Source organism: Ascaphus truei (assembly GCF_040206685.1).
Source record: "Ascaphus truei isolate aAscTru1 chromosome 12 unlocalized genomic scaffold, aAscTru1.hap1 SUPER_12_unloc_4, whole genome shotgun sequence".
In the NCBI taxonomy this organism is placed as follows: domain Eukaryota; kingdom Metazoa; phylum Chordata; class Amphibia; order Anura; family Ascaphidae; genus Ascaphus; species Ascaphus truei.
This window is the reverse complement of record NW_027453840.1, coordinates 216,123-235,988: the sequence shown is the minus strand read 5'-3', so window position 1 is coordinate 235,988 and position 19,866 is coordinate 216,123. Positions and strand designations below refer to the sequence as shown.

At 34.3% G+C, this 19,866-nt stretch overlaps 8 non-coding genes across 8 annotated transcripts; 5 read left to right on the top strand and 3 right to left on the bottom strand.

The window, feature by feature from the left end:
- Nucleotides 1-1,092: 1,092 nt before the first annotated feature.
- On the top strand, nucleotides 1,093-1,174 carry TRNAS-AGA (transfer RNA serine (anticodon AGA)). Its single transcript has one exon. It is a non-coding gene; the product is annotated as a tRNA-Ser (tRNA).
- Nucleotides 1,175-6,763: 5,589 nt separating this feature from the next.
- On the bottom strand, nucleotides 6,764-6,856 carry TRNAI-UAU (transfer RNA isoleucine (anticodon UAU)). Its single transcript is given in 2 exon segments — nucleotides 6,764-6,799; nucleotides 6,819-6,856. It is a non-coding gene; the product is annotated as a tRNA-Ile (tRNA).
- A 379-nt stretch (nucleotides 6,857-7,235) lies between these two features.
- On the top strand, nucleotides 7,236-7,317 carry TRNAS-AGA (transfer RNA serine (anticodon AGA)). The gene has a single exon. It is a non-coding gene; the product is annotated as a tRNA-Ser (tRNA).
- A 2,984-nt stretch (nucleotides 7,318-10,301) lies between these two features.
- TRNAS-UGA (transfer RNA serine (anticodon UGA)) lies at nucleotides 10,302-10,383 on the top strand. Its single transcript has one exon. It is a non-coding gene; the product is annotated as a tRNA-Ser (tRNA).
- A 2,518-nt stretch (nucleotides 10,384-12,901) lies between these two features.
- TRNAI-UAU (transfer RNA isoleucine (anticodon UAU)) lies at nucleotides 12,902-12,994 on the bottom strand. The gene is given in 2 exon segments: nucleotides 12,902-12,937; nucleotides 12,957-12,994. It is a non-coding gene; the product is annotated as a tRNA-Ile (tRNA).
- A 2,942-nt stretch (nucleotides 12,995-15,936) lies between these two features.
- TRNAI-UAU (transfer RNA isoleucine (anticodon UAU)) lies at nucleotides 15,937-16,029 on the bottom strand. The gene is given in 2 exon segments: nucleotides 15,937-15,972; nucleotides 15,992-16,029. It is a non-coding gene; the product is annotated as a tRNA-Ile (tRNA).
- Nucleotides 16,030-16,408: 379 nt separating this feature from the next.
- TRNAS-AGA (transfer RNA serine (anticodon AGA)) lies at nucleotides 16,409-16,490 on the top strand. Its single transcript has one exon. It is a non-coding gene; the product is annotated as a tRNA-Ser (tRNA).
- A 2,983-nt stretch (nucleotides 16,491-19,473) lies between these two features.
- TRNAS-AGA (transfer RNA serine (anticodon AGA)) lies at nucleotides 19,474-19,555 on the top strand. The gene has a single exon. It is a non-coding gene; the product is annotated as a tRNA-Ser (tRNA).
- Nucleotides 19,556-19,866: the final 311 nt, after the last annotated feature.

The following is a 19,866-nucleotide window of genomic DNA, read 5'->3' as shown; positions in this document are numbered from 1 at the left end:
ATATTTCAGGCTTGATTGAAAGGTAGAATGTGACTTTGCTAGGGTGAATTTTAACTCTTAATGAAGTTTTGTATTGAGTTTAGATTTGTTTATTAATCATTCTCAGGGGGTAGGTGGAGGAAATGTAATAACAACAGATTATGAGAGAGGTGAGAAGTGGTTTACATATGGTGAGCAAGATACGAATGTGAGAGGTGAATAGTTGGGTTAAGAAGGGGGGATAGGCTGACCCCTACTTAGTACAGATAGACAGGATGCTCATTAAAGATTGCCTTTTTAGGATATATACATCTGGAAATATATGTATCCCCTAGACCCAAATAATGGGTAGCATTGGCTCCACTGGTGTATTTTGGTTTGAAAAAAGGAAGAATTTGCTTGGACAGCTCTCATTTTTTTATTTTTTTAAATCATACATCATCAATTACCAATATCTTCTTGCCCACATTGAGACACCTATTGAATTTGACTGCTTTACATGCGCTCCAATGTAAGCCAAATAGCAAAATGCGGAAATGTTGTTTTTAATGTAAAAGATTACATTTTACATCCATAGGCCTTTTATTTAACATTGTATACATTCAAACAATGCTATTGGTTGATGAAACAAAAAGAGGGTTTGTTTCAGGTCAGGCTTGAACTCACAACCTCGGCATAGCTTAGCATATACTGACATATAAGTACCGTGAGCTAACCGATTACGCCACTGGAGCTTGTTCCTGTAATGATCCATGTTCTTCTTGCCCCAAATGCCCTCCAACTCTGCTCTTTTAATCTCTGACATCCAAGTTAGATCATGTTCCCATTACTCCTTTTAACCCCTTTTCTTTTTTTCTGCCTCAGATCTGTTTCATACTGTACATTGAATGTGGTTAACAAAAAGAATTTCTGATCATTTTTCAAAAACCCAATAGAAGCAACATTTTACAAAGATAATGTTGTTTAAACAATGTGTACAAACAAGTCATGTATTTCTCTTTATGAAAATGTTCTCATGGTTATTTAGTTCATATTGGTCATCATTCATTAGTGAGTGTTACCCATATCCGCTGAAGAGCCATCTGTGTGACTGTATTCAGTACTACCAGCTATGTAGTCATGGCCGAGTGATTAAGGCGATGGACTAGAAATCCATTGGGGTTTCCCCGTGCAGGTTCAAATCCTGCTGACTACGTTGACTTTTTCAGTGGTAACGTGTTATTAAAAACTTCACTGCACTTTGCATTTTGTTTGTATCTGCTTGGCAAAGCAATCTTTACTTACTGGAATAAGTGGCACACTAAAGAAGAAAACACTCTGAATTCTTCAAACATTTTCCAAGTTATACATTTTAGGGTGCTGCTGGCTGTAAAACATTTAATAAAGAACTACATTTCAATAAATGCATTGTCTTCTATTGATAAGTATCTCTATGCTGCAACATAGTGCAAAGAGGTCATTTGTGTGCAATACTTTGCACAACATAAAATAGAGGAGAAACGGCTTACCCCTACAGAAATAACTTAAGGTGACAAAGGATAATGAGCACTTTAGTGTGAGAGTGAGGGAATTCTTCCACTTTATAATTACAGATAATATTTGAATTCTTCTTAAGGACTGTGCTAAGTACTGCATGTATTGAGATGTGTACATTCTTTACAGTCTGCCAAAACTATATTGTTTAAATATAATGGAAATAATCAATGTTATAGTTCAACTGCTTATCACACTTCAGCACAAATAGCTTTTTGTTATGAAAAAGCATTTGTAATGTTTTATTGTTATCATTCACAAAAGATAAGCAGGGCTTTCTAAACCTGTTGAAGAAATAAACAACTTAGCTTGAATTTTACTGAAAAATGGTCATTAATATACTGTAATAATTGTACTGTAACTTCCTGAAGTTTACAGAAAATTAAGAAATTAATCAAATGTAAACTTTATGGAATCTTTTGTGAAATAGAATGATTCGCATTAAGAACAAATGTACTTTGTACTTTGATATTAAATTCAGAGACAGAACATTTTATATTAAAATCAGATTTAATGTTTTGGGGGGTTCAATATGATCTTATAGGGGTTCTGTATGTTTTTGTCTTGCAGATTAACAAAATTGAATACCTAATTCTTGGACATGTTTATTTTGTTGATACTTTTGCCATAGTCTGCATATTGATAGTTCCTTCTAGATACCCAAGAGATCAATGTTGGTATCCCTCCACCCTTTGTATGTCAAAATTGATCAAAAGCAGAAAAAAACAAGCTAAATGCTGCACACCAAAAACTGAAAACTGTAACTGATACTTGTTGTTACTGGTGCTCTTGATCCAGGGGAGTCCCTGTGAATGACAGACTCCAAAGTCAGCAAAAAAAAAAACAGAGGGTTCAGGGCTCTACGGATTTAAAGAATTTATTAAATCAAATACACAACGTTTCAACCATCAAAAAGTGGTCTTTCTCACTTGAGAAAGGCCACTTTTTGATGGTTGAAACGTTGTGTATTTGATATAATAAATTCTTTAAATCCGTAGAGCCCTGAACCCTCTGTTTAAAATTGATCAAAAGACATGATTTTTTGAGTGAGTTGCAAAGTTCAAATGTGTTGGAATATTTTATTCTATGCTTAAGGCATTTAAAATATCTTTAATATTAACATCAAGCCTTGTTCCTTCATATTTACTTTAACTGTGTTACTCAAATCTTCAATGTGGTTTTAGCATGTTTTCCTTTAGCTTGCTATGTAATTGGCAAAAAAAAGAAGATTCTTTATTCCTCTTCTATGTTGTCATTTATGATTGCCCACTCTGATAAAGCATAAAGCATAAAGCAAGTAAAACTGAAAGAAAAGGTGGTCGTACATGCAAAACTTCTTTCAGCACTCTTGGTTTCTACCACATACAAGATCCACTCGCCTATAACAATAAGAGAATTTATTCAATTGAAGACTCTGGTGAAATAGCATGGGGTTCTGCTACATTGAGAATTAACTCTTAAGAGGGATTTATACTTGTTTGGATTTAAAAACAAAACGTAGAAAGCTTTTGTTCCAGCACCGCTATTCAGGTGCAAATTGTGTTTGAAAAAATATTTCAGGCTTGATTGAAAGGTAGAATGTGACTTTGCTAGGGTGAATTTTAACTCTTAATGAGGTTTTGTATTGAGTTTAGATTTGTTTATTAATCATTCTCAGGGGGTAGGTGGAGGAAATGTAATAACAACAGATTATGAGATAGGTGAGAAGTGGTTTACATATGGTGAGCAAGATACGAATGTGAGAGGTGAATAGTTGGGTTAAGAAGGGGGGATAGGCTGATCCCTACTTAGTACAGATAGACAGGATGCTCATTAAAGATTGCCTTTTTAGGATATATACTGTACATCTGGAAATATATGTATCCTCTAGATCCAAATAATGGGTAGCATTGGTTCCACTGGTGTATTTTAGTTTGAAAAAAGGAACAATTTGCTTGGACAGCTCTCATTTTTTTATTTTTTTAAATCATACATCATCAATTACCAATATCTTCTTGCCCACATTGAGACACCTATTGAATTTGACTGCTTTACATGCGCTCCAATGTAAGCCAAATAGCAAAATGCGGAAATTTTGTTTTTAATGTAAAAGATTACATTTTACAATTTACATCCATAGGCCTTTTATTTAACATTGTATACATTCAAACAATGCTATTGGTTGATGAAACAAAAAAAGGGTTTGTTTCAGGTGAGGCTTGAACTCACAACCTCGGTATAGCTTAGCATATACTGACATATAAGTACCGTGCGCTAACCGATTACGCCACTGGAGCATGTTCCTGTAATGATCCATCTTCTTCTTGCCCCAATTGCCCTCCAACTCTGCTCTTTTAATCTCTGACATCCAAGTTAGATCATTTTCCCATTACTCCTTTTAACCCCTTTTCTTTTTTTCTGCCTCAGATCTGTTTCATACTGTACATTGAATGTGGTTAACAAAAAGTATTTCTCGTCATTTTTCAAAAACCCAATAGAAGCAACATTTTACAAAGATAATGTTGTTTAAACAATGTGTACAAACAAGTCATGTATTTCTCTTTATGAAAATGTTCTCATGGTTATTTAGTTCATATTGGTCATCATTCATTTGTGAGTGTTACCCATATCCGCACAAGAGCCATCTGTGTGACTGTATTCAGTACTATCAGCTATGTAGTCATGGCCGAGTGGTTAAGGCGATGGACTAGAAATCTATTGTGGTTTCCCCGTGCAGGTTCAAATCATGCTGACTACGTTGACTTTTTCAGTGGTAACGTGTTATTAAAAACTTCACTGCACTTTGCATTTTGTTTGTATCTGCTTGGCAAAGCAATCTTTACTTACTGGCATAAGTGGCACACTAAAGAAGAAAACACTCTGAATTCTTCAAACATTTTCCAAGTTATACATTTTAGGGTGCTGCTGGCTGTAAAACATTTAATAAAGAACTCCATTTCAATAAATGCATTGTCTTCTATTGATAAGTATCTCTATGCTGCAACATAGTGCTAAGAGGTCATTTGTGTGCAATACTTTGCACAACATAAAATAGAGGAGAAACGGCTTACCCCTACAGAAATAACTTAAGGTGACAACGGATAATGAGCACTTTAGTGTGAGAGTGAGGGAATTCTTCCACTTTATAATTACAGATAATATTTGAATTCTTCTTAAGGACTGTGCTAAGTACTGCATGTATTGAGATGTGTACATTCTTTACAGTCTGCCAAAACTATATTGTTTAAATATAATGGAAATAATCAATGTTATAGTTCAACTGCTTATCACACTTCAGCACAAATAGCTTTTTGTTATGAAAAAGCATTTGTAATGTTTTATTGTTATCATTCACAAAAGATAAGCAGGGCTTTCTAAACCTGTTGAAGAAATAAACAACTTAGCTTGAATTTTACTGAAAAATGGTCATTAATATACTGTAATAATTGTACTGTAACTTCCTGAAGTTTACAGAAAATTAAGAAATTAATCAAATGTAAACTTTATGGAATAATTTGTGAAACAGAATGATTCGCATTAAGAACAAATGTACTTTGTACTTTGATATTAAATTCAGAGACAGAACATTTTATATTAAAATAAGATTTAATTTTTTGGGGGGTTCAATATGATCTTATAGGGGTTCTGTATGTTTTTGTCTTGCAGATTAACAATATTGAATACCTAATTCTTGGACATGTTTATTTTGTTGATACTTTTGCCATAGTCTGCATATTGATAGTTCCTTCTAGATACCCAAGAGATCAATGTTGGTATCCCTCCACCCTTTGTATGTCAAAATTGATCAAAAGCAGAAAAAAACAAGATAAATGCTGCACACCAAAAACTGAAAACTCTAACTGATACTTGTTGTTACTGGTGCTCTTGATCCAGGGGAGTCCCTGTGAATGACAGACTCCAAAGTCAGCAAAAAAAAAACAGAGGGTTCAGGGCTCTACGGATTTAAAGAATTTATTAAATCAAATACACAACGTTTCAACCATCAAAAAGTGGTCTTTCTCACTTGAGAAAGACCACTTTTTGATGGTTGAAACGTTGTGTATTTGATATAATAAATTCTTTAAATCCGTAGAGCCCTGAACCCTCTGTTTAAAATTGATCAAAAGACATGATTTTTTGAGTGAGTTGCAAAGTTCAAATGTGTTGGAATATTTTATTCTATGCTTAAGGCATTTAAAATATCTTTAATATTAACATCAAGCCTTGTTCCTTCATATTTACTTTAACTGTGTTACTCAAATCTTCAATGTGGTTTTAGCATGTTTTCCTTTAGCTTGCTATGTAATTGGCAAAAAAAGAAGATTCTTTATTCCTCTTCTATGTTGTCATTTATGATTGCCCACTCTGATAAAGCATAAAGCATAAAGCAAGTAAAACTGAAAGAAAAGGTGGTCGTACATGCAAAACTTCTTTCAGCACTCTTGGTTTCTACCACATACAAGATCCACTCGCCTATAGCAATAAGAGAATTTATTCAATTGAAGACTCTGGTGAAATAGCATGGGGTTGTGCTACAGTGAGGATTAACTCTTAAGAGGGATTTATACTTGTTTGGATTTAAAAACAAAATGTAGAAAGCTTTTGTTCCACCACCGCCATTCAGGTGCAAATTGTGTTTGAAAAAATATTTCAGGCTTGATTGAAAGGTAGAATGTGACTTTGCTAGGGTGAATTTTAACTCTTAATGAGGTTTTGTATTGAGTTTAGATTTGTTTATTAATCATTCTCAGGGGGTAGGTGGAGGAAATGTAATAACAACAGATTATGAGATAGGTGAGAAGTGGTTTACATATGGTGAGCAAGATACGAATGTGAGAGGTGAATAGTTGGGTTAAGAAGGGGGGATAGGCTGACCCCTACTTAGTACAGATAGACAGGATGCTCATTAAAGATTGCCTTTTTAGGATATATACATCTGGAAATATATGTATCCTCTAGATCCAAATAATGGGTAGCATTGGCTCCACTGGTGTATTTTGGTTTGAAAAAAGGAACAATTTGCTTGGACAGCTCTCATTTTTTTATTTTTTTAAATCATACATCATCAATTACCAATATCTTCTTGCCCACATTGAGACACCTATTGAATTTGACTGCTTTACATGCGCTCCAATGTAAGCCAAATAGCAAAATGCGGAAATGTTGTTTTTAATGTAAAAGATTACATTTTACAATTTACATCCATAGGCCTTTTATTTAACATTGTATACATTCAAACAATGCTATTGGTTGATGAAACAAAAAAAGGGTTTGCTTCAGGTGAGGCTTGAACTCACAACCTCGGTATAGCTTAGCATATACTGACATATAAGTACCGTGCGCTAACCGATTACGCCACTGGAGCATGTTCCTGTAATGATCCATCTTCTTCTTGCCCCAATTGCCCTCCAACTCTGCTCTTTTAATCTCTGACATCCAAGTTAGATCATTTTCCCATTACTCCTTTTAACCCCTTTTCTTTTTTTCTGCCTCAGATCTGTTTCATACTGTACATTGAATGTGGTTAACAAAAAGTATTTCTCGTCATTTTTCAAAAACCCAATAGAAGCAACATTTTACAAAGATAATGTTGTTTAAACAATGTGTACAAACAAGTCATGTATTTCTCTTTATGAAAATGTTCTCATGGTTATTTAGTTCATATTGGTCATCATTCATTAGTGAGTGTTACCCAGATCCGCTCAAGAGCCATCTGTGTGACTGTATTCAGTACTACCAGCTATGTAGTCATGGCCGAGTGGTTAAGGCGATGGACTAGAAATCCATTGGGGTTTCCCCGCGCAGGTTCAAATCCTGCTGACTACGTTGACTTTTTCAGTGGTAACGTGTTATTAAAGACTTCACTGCACTTTGCATTTTGTTTGTATCTGCTTGGCAAAGCAATCTTTACTTACTGGAATATGTGGCACACTAAAGAAGAAAACACTCTGAATTCTTCAAACATTATCCAAGTTATACATTTTAGGGTGCTGCTGGCTGTAAAACATTTAATAAAGAACTCCATTTCAATAAATGCATTGTCTTCTATTGATAAGTATCTCTATGCTGCAACATAGTGCTAAGAGGTCATTTGTGTGCAATACTTTGCACAACATAAAATAGAGGAGAAACGGCTTACCCCTACAGAAATAATTTAAGGTGACAAAGGATAATGAGCACTTTAGTGTGAGAGTGAGGGAATTCTTCCACTTTATAATTACAGATAATATTTGAATTCTTCTTAAGGACTGTGCTAAGTACTGCATGTATTAAGATGTGTACATTATTTACAGTATGCCAAAACTATATTGTTTAAATATAATGGGAATAATCAATGTTATAGTTCAACTGCTTATCACACTTCAGCACAAATAGCTTTTTGTTATGAAAAAGCATTTGTAATGTTTTATTGTTATCACTCACAAAGATAAGCAGGGCTTTATAAACCTGTTGAAGAAATAAACAACTTAGCTTGAATTTTACTGAAAAATGGTCATTAATATACTGTAATAATTGTACTGTAACTTCCTGAAGTTTACAGAAAATTAAGAAATTAATCAAATGTAAACTTTATGGAATCTTTTGTGAAACAGAATGATTCGCATTAAGAACAAATGTACTTTGTACTTTGATATTAAATTCAGAGACAGAACATTTTATATTAAAATCAGATTTAATTTTTTGGGGGGTTCAATATGATCTTATAGGGGTTCTGTATGTTTTTGTCTTGCAGATTAACAATATTGAATACCTAATTCTTGGACATGTTTATTTTGTTGATACTTTTGCCATAGTCTGCATATTGATAGTTCCCTCTAGATACCCAAGAGATCAATGTTGGTATCCCTCCAACCTTTGTATGTCAAAATTGATCAAAAGCAGAAAAAACCAAGATAAATGCTGCACACCAAAAACTGAAAACTCTAACTGATACTTGTTGTTACTGGTGCTCTTGATCCAGGGGAGTCCCTGTGAATGACAGACTCCAAAGTCAGCAAAAAAAAACCCAGAGGGTTCAGAGCTCTATGGATTTAAAGAATTTATTAAATCAAATACACAACGTTTCAACCATCAAAAAGTGGTCTTTCTCACTTGAGAAAGACCACTTTTTGATGGTTGAAACGTTGTGTATTTGATATAATAAATTCTTTAAATCCGTAGAGCCCTGAACCCTCTGTTTAAAATTGATCAAAAGACATGATTTTTTGAGTGAGTTGCAAAGTTCAAATGTGTTGGAATATTTTATTCTATGCTTAAGGCATTTAAAATATCTTTAATATTAACATCAAGCCTTGTTCCTTCATATTTACTTTAACTGTGTTACTCAAATCTTCAATGTGGTTTTAGCATGTTTTCCTTTAGCTTGCTATGTAATTGGCAAAAAAAGAAGATTCTTTATTCCTCTTCTATGTTGTCATTTATGATTGCCCACTCTGATAAAGCATAAAGCAAGTAAAACTGAAAGAAAAGGTGGTCGTACATGCAAAACTTCTTTCAGCACTCTTGGTTTCTACCACATACAAGATCCACTCGCCTATAGCAATAAGAGAATTTATTCAATTGAAGACTCTGGTGAAATAGCATGGGGTTGTGCTACAGTGAGGATTAACTCTTAAGATGGATTTATACTTGTTTGGATTTAAAAACAAAACGTAGAAAGCTTTTGTTCCACCACCGCCATTCAGGTGCAAATTGTGTTTGAAAAAATATTTCAGGCTTGATTGAAAGGCAGAATGTGACTTTGCTAGGGTGAATTTTAACTCTTAATGAGGTTTTGTATTGAGTTTAGATTTGTTTATTAATCATTCTCAGGGGGTAGGTGGAGGAAATGTAATAACAACAGATTATGAGAGAGGTGAGAAGTGGTTTACATATGGTGAGCAAGATACGAATGTGAGAGGTGAATAGTTGGGTTAAGAAGGGGGGATAGGCTGATCCCTACTTAGTACAGATAGACAGGATGCTCATTAAAGATTGCCTTTTTAGGATATATACTGTTCATCTGGAAATATATGTATCCTCTAGATCCAAATAATGGGTAGCATTGGCTCCACTGGTGTATTTTGGTTTGAAAAAAGGAACAATTTGCTTGGACAGCTCTCATTTTTTTATTTTTTTAAATCATACATCATCAATTACCAATATCTTCTTGCCCACATTGAGACACCTATTGAATTTGACTGCTTTACATGCGCTCCAATGTAAGCCAAATAGCAAAATGCGGAAATGTTGTTTTTAATGTAAAAGATTACATTTTACAATTTACATCCATAGGCCTTTTATTTAACATTGTATACATTCAAACAATGCTATTGGTTGATGAAACAAAAAAAGGGTTTGCTTCAGGTGAGGCTTGAACTCACAACCTCGGTGTAGCTTAGCATATACTGACATATAAGTACCGTGCGCTAACCGATTACGCCACTGGAGCATGTTCCTGTAATGATCCATCTTCTTCTTGCCCCAATTGCCCTCCAACTCTGCTTTTTTAATCTCTGACATCCAAGTTAGATCATTTTCCCATTACTCCTTTTAACCCCTTTTCTTTTTTTCTGCCTCAGATCTGTTTCATACTGTACATTGAATGTGGTTAACACAAAGTATTTCTCGTCATTTTTCAAATACCCAATAGAAGCAACATTTTACAAAGATAATGTTGTTTAAACAATGTGTACAAACAAGTCATGTATTTCTCTTTATGAAAATGTTCTCATGGTTATTTAGTTCATATTGGTCATCATTCATTTGTGAGTGTTACCCAGATCCGCTCAAGAGCCATCTGTGTGACTGTATTCAGTACTACCAGCTATGTAGTCATGGCCGAGTGGTTAAGGCGATGGACTTGAAATCCATTGGGGTTTCCCCCCGCAGGTTCAAATCCTGCTGACTACGTTGACTTTTTCAGTGGTAACGTGTTATTAAAGACTTCACTGCACTTTGCATTTTGTTTGTATCTGCTTGGCAAAGCAATCTTTACTTACTGGAATATGTGGCACACTAAAGAAGAAAACACTCTGAATTCTTCAAACATTATCCAAGTTATACATTTTAGGGTGCTGCTGGCTGTAAAACATTTAATAAAGAACTCCATTTCAATAAATGCATTGTCTTCTATTGATAAGTATCTCTATGCTGCAACATAGTGCTAAGAGGTCATTTGTGTGCAATACTTTGCACAACATAAAATAGAGGAGAAACGGCTTACCCCTACAGAAATAATTTAAGGTGACAAAGGATAATGAGCACTTTAGTGTGAGAGTGAGGGAATTCTTCCACTTTATAATTACAGATAATATTTGAATTCTTCTTAAGGACTGTGCTAAGTACTGCATGTATTAAGATGTGTACATTATTTACAGTATGCCAAAACTATATTGTTTAAATATAATGGGAATAATCAATGTTATAGTTCAACTGCTTATCACACTTCAGCACAAATAGCTTTTTGTTATGAAAAAGCATTTGTAATGTTTTATTGTTATCACTCACAAAGATAAGCAGGGCTTTATAAACCTGTTGAAGAAATAAACAACTTAGCTTGAATTTTACTGAAAAATGGTCATTAATATACTGTAATAATTGTACTGTAACTTCCTGAAGTTTACAGAAAATTAAGAAATTAATCAAATGTAAACTTTATGGAATCTTTTGTGAAACAGAATGATTCGCATTAAGAACAAATGTACTTTGTACTTTGATATTAAATTCAGAGACAGAACATTTTATATTAAAATCAGATTTAATTTTTTGGGGGGTTCAATATGATCTTATAGGGGTTCTGTATGTTTTTGTCTTGCAGATTAACAATATTGAATACCTAATTCTTGGACATGTTTATTTTGTTGATACTTTTGCCATAGTCTGCATATTGATAGTTCCCTCTAGATACCCAAGAGATCAATGTTGGTATCCCTCCAACCTTTGTATGTCAAAATTGATCAAAAGCAGAAAAAAACAAGATAAATGCTGCACACCAAAAACTGAAAACTCTAACTGATACTTGTTGTTACTGGTGCTCTTGATCCAGGGGAGTCCCTGTGAATGACAGACTCCAAAGTCAGCAAAAAAAACCCAGAGGGTTCAGAGCTCTATGGATTTAAAGAATTTATTAAATCAAATACACAACGTTTCAACCATCAAAAAGTGGTCTTTCTCACTTGAGAAAGACCACTTTTTGATGGTTGAAACGTTGTGTATTTGATATAATAAATTCTTTAAATCCGTAGAGCCCTGAACCCTCTGTTTAAAATTGATCAAAAGACATGATTTTTTGAGTGAGTTGCAAAGTTCAAATGTGTTGGAATATTTTATTCTATGCTTAAGGCATTTAAAATATCTTTAATATTAACATCAAGCCTTGTTCCTTCATATTTACTTTAACTGTGTTACTCAAATCTTCAATGTGGTTTTAGCATGTTTTCCTTTAGCTTGCTATGTAATTGGCAAAAAAAGAAGATTCTTTATTCCTCTTCTATGTTGTCATTTATGATTGCCCACTCTGATAAAGCATAAAGCATAAAGCAAGTAAAACTGAAAGAAAAGGTGGTCGTACATGCAAAACTTCTTTCAGCACTCTTGGTTTCTACCACATACAAGATCCACTCGCCTATAGCAATAAGAGAATTTATTCAATTGAAGACTCTGGTGAAATAGCATGGGGTTGTGCTACAGTGAGGATTAACTCTTAAGAGGGATTTATACTTGTTTGGATTTAAAAACAAAACGTAGAAAGCTTTTGTTCCACCACCGCCATTCAGGTGCAAATTGTGTTTGAAAAAATATTTCAGGCTTGATTGAAAGGCAGAATGTGACTTTGCTAGGGTGAATTTTAACTCTTAATGAGGTTTTGTATTGAGTTTAGATTTGTTTATTAATCATTCTCAGGGGGTAGGTGGAGGAAATGTAATAACAACAGATTATGAGAGAGGTGAGAAGTGGTTTACATATGGTGAGCAAGATACGAATGTGAGAGGTGAATAGTTGGGTTAAGAAGGGGGGATAGGCTGATCCCTACTTAGTACAGATAGACAGGATGCTCATTAAAGATTGCCTTTTTAGGATATATACTGTACATCTGGAAATATATGTATCCTCTAGATCCAAATAATGGGTAGCATTGGCTCCACTGGTGTATTTTGGTTTGAAAAAAGGAACAATTTGCTTGGACAGCTCTCATTTTTTTATTTTTTTAAATCATACATCATCAATTACCAATATCTTCTTGCCCACATTGAGACACCTATTGAATTTGACTGCTTTACATGCGCTCCAATGTAAGCCAAATAGCAAAATGCGGAAATGTTGTTTTTAATGTAAAAGATTACATTTTACAATTTACATCCATAGGCCTTTTATTTAACATTGTATACATTCAAACAATGCTATTGGTTGATGAAACAAAAAAAGGGTTTGCTTCAGGTGAGGCTTGAACTCACAACCTCGGTATAGCTTAGCATATACTGACATATAAGTACCGTGCGCTAACCGATTACGCCACTGGAGCATGTTCCTGTAATGATCCATCTTCTTCTTGCCCCAATTGCCCTCCAACTCTGCTCTTTTAATCTCTGACATCCAAGTTAGATCATTTTCCCATTACTCCTTTTAACCCCTTTTCTTTTTTTCTGCCTCAGATCTGTTTCATACTGTACATTGAATGTGGTTAACACAAAGTATTTCTCGTCATTTTTCAAATACCCAATAGAAGCAACATTTTACAAAGATAATGTTGTTTAAACAATGTGTACAAACAAGTCATGTATTTCTCTTTATGAAAATGTTCTCATGGTTATTTAGTTCATATTGGTCATCATTCATTAGTGAGTGTTACCCAGATCCGCTCAAGAGCCATCTGTGTGACTGTATTCAGTACTACCAGCTATGTAGTCATGGCCGAGTGGTTAAGGCGATGGACTAGAAGTCCTGCAGACTACGTTGACTTTTTCAGTGGTAACGTGTTATTAAAGACTTCACTGCACTTTGCATTTTGTTTGTATCTGCTTGGCAAAGCAATCTTTACTTACTGGAATATGTGGCACACTAAAGAAGAAAACACTCTGAATTCTTCAAACATTATCCAAGTTATACATTTTAGGGTGCTGCTGGCTGTAAAACATTTAATAAAGAACTCCATTTCAATAAATGCATTGTCTTCTATTGATAAGTATCTCTATGCTGCAACATAGTGCTAAGAGGTCATTTGTGTGCAATACTTTGCACAACATAAAATAGAGGAGAAACGGCTTACCCCTACAGAAATAATTTAAGGTGACAAAGGATAATGAGCACTTTAGTGTGAGAGTGAGGGAATTCTTCCACTTTATAATTACAGATAATATTTGAATTCTTCTTAAGGACTGTGCTAAGTACTGCATGTATTAAGATGTGTACATTATTTACAGTATGCCAAAACTATATTGTTTAAATATAATGGGAATAATCAATGTTATAGTTCAACTGCTTATCACACTTCAGCACAAATAGCTTTTTGTTATGAAAAAGCATTTGTAATGTTTTATTGTTATCACTCACAAAGATAAGCAGGGCTTTATAAACCTGTTGAAGAAATAAACAACTTAGCTTGAATTTTACTGAAAAATGGTCATTAATATACTGTAATAATTGTACTGTAACTTCCTGAAGTTTACAGAAAATTAAGAAATTAATCAAATGTAAACTTTATGGAATCTTTTGTGAAACAGAATGATTCGCATTAAGAACAAATGTACTTTGTACTTTGATATTAAATTCAGAGACAGAACATTTTATATTAAAATCAGATTTAATTTTTTGGGGGGTTCAATATGATCTTATAGGGGTTCTGTATGTTTTTGTCTTGCAGATTAACAATATTGAATACCTAATTCTTGGACATGTTTATTTTGTTGATACTTTTGCCATAGTCTGCATATTGATAGTTCCCTCTAGATACCCAAGAGATCAATGTTGGTATCCCTCCACCCTTTGTATGTCAAAATTGATCAAAAGCAGAAAAAAACAAGATAAATGCTGCACACCAAAAACTGAAAACTCTAACTGATACTTGTTGTTACTGGTGCTCTTGATCCAGGGGAGTCCCTGTGAATGACAGACTCCAAAGTCAGCAAAAAAAACCCAGAGGGTTCAGGGCTCTATGGATTTAAAGAATTTATTAAATCAAATACACAACGTTTCAACCATCAAAAAGTGGTCTTTCTCACTTGAGAAAGACCACTTTTTGATGGTTGAAACGTTGTGTATTTGATATAATAAATTCTTTAAATCCGTAGAGCCCTGAACCCTCTGTTTAAAATTGATCAAAAGACATGATTTTTTGAGTGAGTTGCAAAGTTCAAATGTGTTGGAATATTTTATTCTATGCTTAAGGCATTTAAAATATCTTTAATATTAACATCAAGCCTTGTTCCTTCATATTTACTTTAACTGTGTTACTCAAATCTTCAATGTGGTTTTAGCATGTTTTCCTTTAGCTTGCTATGTAATTGGCAAAAAAAGAAGATTCTTTATTCCTCTTCTATGTTGTCATTTATGATTGCCCACTCTGATAAAGCATAAAGCAAGTAAAACTGAAAGAAAAGGTGGTCGTACATGCAAAACTTCTTTCAGCACTCTTGGTTTCTACCACATACAAGATCCACTCGCCTATAGCAATAAGAGAATTTATTCAATTGAAGACTCTGGTGAAATAGCATGGGGTTGTGCTACAGTGAGGATTAACTCTTAAGATGGATTTATACTTGTTTGGATTTAAAAACAAAACGTAGAAAGCTTTTGTTCCACCACCGCCATTCAGGTGCAAATTGTGTTTGAAAAAATATTTCAGGCTTGATTGAAAGGCAGAATGTGACTTTGCTAGGGTGAATTTTAACTCTTAATGAGGTTTTGTATTGAGTTTAGATTTGTTTATTAATCATTCTCAGGGGGTAGGTGGAGGAAATGTAATAACAACAGATTATGAGAGAGGTGAGAAGTGGTTTACATATGGTGAGCAAGATACGAATGTGAGAGGTGAATAGTTGGGTTAAGAAGGGGGGATAGGCTGATCCCTACTTAGTACAGATAGACAGGATGCTCATTAAAGATTGCCTTTTTAGGATATATACTGTACATCTGGAAATATATGTATCCTCTAGATCCAAATAATGGGTAGCATTGGCTCCACTGGTGTATTTTGGTTTGAAAAAAGGAACAATTTGCTTGGACAGCTCTCATTTTTTTATTTTTTTAAATCATACATCATCAATTACCAATATCTTCTTGCCCACATTGAGACACCTATTGAATTTGACTGCTTTACATGCGCTCCAATGTAAGCCAAATAGCAAAATGCGGAAATGTTGTTTTTAATGTAAAAGATTACATTTTACACTTTACATCCATAGGCCTTTTATTTAACATTGTATACATTCAAACAATGCTATTGGTTGATGAAACAAAAAAAGGGTTTGCTTCAGGTGAGGCTTGAACTCACAACCTCGGTATAGCTTAGCATATACTGACATATAAGTACCGTGCGCTAACCGATTACGCCACTGGAGCATGTTCCTGTAATGATCCATCTTCTTCTTGCCCCAATTGCCCTCCAACTCTGCTCTTTTAATCTCTGACATCCAAGTTAGATCATTTTCCCATTACTCCTTTTAACCCCTTTTCTTTTTTTCTGCCTCAGATCTGTTTCATACTGTACATTGAATGTGGTTAACACAAAGTATTTCTCGTCATTTTTCAAATACCCAATAGAAGCAACATTTTACAAAGATAATGTTGTTTAAACAATGTGTACAAACAAGTCATGTATTTCTCTTTATGAAAATGTTCTCATGGTTATTTAGTTCATATTGGTCATCATTCATTAGTGAGTGTTACCCAGATCCGCTCAAGAGCCATCTGTGTGACTGTATTCAGTACTACCAGCTATGTAGTCATGGCCGAGTGGTTAAGGCGATGGACTAGAAATCCATTGGGGTTTCCCCGCGCAGGTTCAAATCCTGCTGACTACGTTGACTTTTTCAGTGGTAACGTGTTATTAAAGACTTCACTGCACTTTGCATTTTGTTTGTATCTGCTTGGCAAAGCAATCTTTACTTACTGGAATATGTGGCACACTAAAGAAGAAAACACTCTGAATTCTTCAAACATTATCCAAGTTATACATTTTAGGGTGCTGCTGGCTGTAAAACATTTAATAAAGAACTCCATTTCAATAAATGCATTGTCTTCTATTGATAAGTATCTCTATGCTGCAACATAGTGCTAAGAGGTCATTTGTGTGCAATACTTTGCACAACATAAAATAGAGGAGAAACGGCTTACCCCTACAGAAATAATTTAAGGTGACAAAGGATAATGAGCACTTTAGTGTGAGAGTGAGGGAATTCTTCCACTTTATAATTACAGATAATATTTGAATTCTTCTTAAGGACTGTGCTAAGTACTGCATGTATTAAGATGTGTACATTATTTACAGTATGCCAAAACTATATTGTTTAAATATAATGGGAATAATCAATGTTATAGTTCAACTGCTTATCACACTTCAGCACAAATAGCTTTTTGTTATGAAAAAGCATTTGTAATGTTTTATTGTTATCACTCACAAAGATAAGCAGGGCTTTATAAACCTGTTGAAGAAATAAACAACTTAGCTTGAATTTTACTGAAAAATGGTCATTAATATACTGTAATAATTGTACTGTAACTTCCTGAAGTTTACAGAAAATTAAGAAATTAATCAAATGTAAACTTTATGGAATCTTTTGTGAAACAGAATGATTCGCATTAAGAACAAATGTACTTTGTACTTTGATATTAAATTCAGAGACAGAACATTTTATATTAAAATCAGATTTAATTTTTTGGGGGGTTCAATATGATCTTATAGGGGTTCTGTATGTTTTTGTCTTGCAGATTAACAATATTGAATACCTAATTCTTGGACATGTTTATTTTGTTGATACTTTTGCCATAGTCTGCATATTGATAGTTCCCTCTAGATACCCAAGAGATCAATGTTGGTATCCCTCCACCCTTTGTATGTCAAAATTGATCAAAAGCAGAAAAAAACAAGATAAATGCTGCACACCAAAAACTGAAAACTCTAACTGATACTTGTTGTTACTGGTGCTCTTGATCCAGGGGAGTCCCTGTGAATGACAGACTCCAAAGTCAGCAAAAAAAAACCAGAGGGTTCAGGGCTCTATGGATTTAAAGAATTTATTAAATCAAATACACAACGTTTCAACCATCAAAAAGTGGTCTTTCTCACTTGAGAAAGACCACTTTTTGATGGTTGAAACGTTGTGTATTTGATATAATAAATTCTTTAAATCCGTAGAGCCCTGAACCCTCTGTTTAAAATTGATCAAAAGACATGATTTTTTGAGTGAGTTGCAAAGTTCAAATGTGTTGGAATATTTTATTCTATGCTTAAGGCATTTAAAATATCTTTAATATTAACATCAAGCCTTGTTCCTTCATATTTACTTTAACTGTGTTACTCAAATCTTCAATGTGGTTTTAGCATGTTTTCCTTTAGCTTGCTATGTAATTGGCAAAAAAAGAAGATTCTTTATTCCTCTTCTATGTTGTCATTTATGATTGCCCACTCTGATAAAGCATAAAGCAAGTAAAACTGAAAGAAAAGGTGGTCGTACATGCAAAACTTCTTTCAGCACTCTTGGTTTCTACCACATACAAGATCCACTCGCCTATAGCAATAAGAGAATTTATTCAATTGAAGACTCTGGTGAAATAGCATGGGGTTGTGCTACAGTGAGGATTAACTCTTAAGAGGGATTTATACTTGTTTGGATTTAAAAACAAAACGTAGAAAGCTTTTGTTCCACCACCGCCATTCAGGTGCAAATTGTGTTTGAAAAAATATTTCAGGCTTGATTGAAAGGCAGAATGTGACTTTGCTAGGGTGAATTTTAACTCTTAATGAGGTTTTGTATTGAGTTTAGATTTGTTTATTAATCATTCTCAGGGGGTAGGTGGAGGAAATGTAATAACAACAGATTATGAGAGAGGTGAGAAGTGGTTTACATATGGTGAGCAAGATACGAATGTGAGAGGTGAATAGTTGGGTTAAGAAGGGGGGATAGGCTGATCCCTACTTAGTACAGATAGACAGGATGCTCATTAAAGATTGCCTTTTAAGGATATATACTGTTCATCTGGAAATATATGTATCCTCTAGATCCAAATAATGGGTAGCATTGGCTCCACTGGTGTATTTTGGTTTGAAAAAAGGAACAATTTGCTTGGACAGCTCTCATTTTTTTATTTTTTTAAATCATACATCATCAATTACCAATATCTTCTTGCCCACATTGAGACACCTATTGAATTTGACTGCTTTACATGCGCTCCAATGTAAGCCAAATAGCAAAATGCGGAAATGTTGTTTTTAATGTAAAAGATTACATTTTACACTTTACATCCATAGGCCTTTTATTTAACATTGTATACATTCAAACAATGCTATTGGTTGATGAAACAAAAAAAGGGTTTGCTTCAGGTGAGGCTTGAACTCACAACCTCGGTACAGCTTAGCATATACTGACATATAAGTACCGTGCGCTAACCGATTACGCCACTGGAGCATGTTCCTGTAATGATCCATCTTCTTCTTGCCCCAATTGCCCTCCAACTCTGCTCTTTTAATCTCTGACATCCAAGTTAGATCATTTTCCCATTACTCCTTTTAACCCCTTTTCTTTTTTTCTGCCTCAGATCTGTTTCATACTGTACATTGAATGTGGTTAACACAAAGTATTTCTCGTCATTTTTCAAAAACCCAATAGAAGCAACATTTTACAAAGATAATGTTGTTTAAACAATGTGTACAAACAAGTCATGTATTTCTCTTTATGAAAATGTTCTCATGGTTATTTAGTTCATATTGGTCATCATTCATTAGTGAGTGTTACCCAGATCCGCTCAAGAGCCATCTGTGTGACTGTATTCAGTACTACCAGCTATGTAGTCATGGCCGAGTGGTTAAGGCGATGGACTAGAAATCCATTGGGGTTTCCCCGCGCAGGTTCAAATCCTGCTGACTACGTTGACTTTTTCAGTGGTAACGTGTTATTAAAGACTTCACTGCACTTTGCATTTTGTTTGTATCTGCTTGGCAAAGCAATCTTTACTTACTGGAATATGTGGCACACTAAAGAAGAAAACACTCTGAATTCTTCAAACATTTTCCAAGTTATACATTTTAGGGTGCTGCTGGCTGTAAAACATTTAATAAAGAACTCCATTTCAATAAATGCATTGTCTTCTATTGATAAGTATCTCTATGCTGCAACATAGTGCTAAGAGGTCATTTGTGTGCAATACTTTGCACAACATAAAATAGAGGAGAAACGGCTT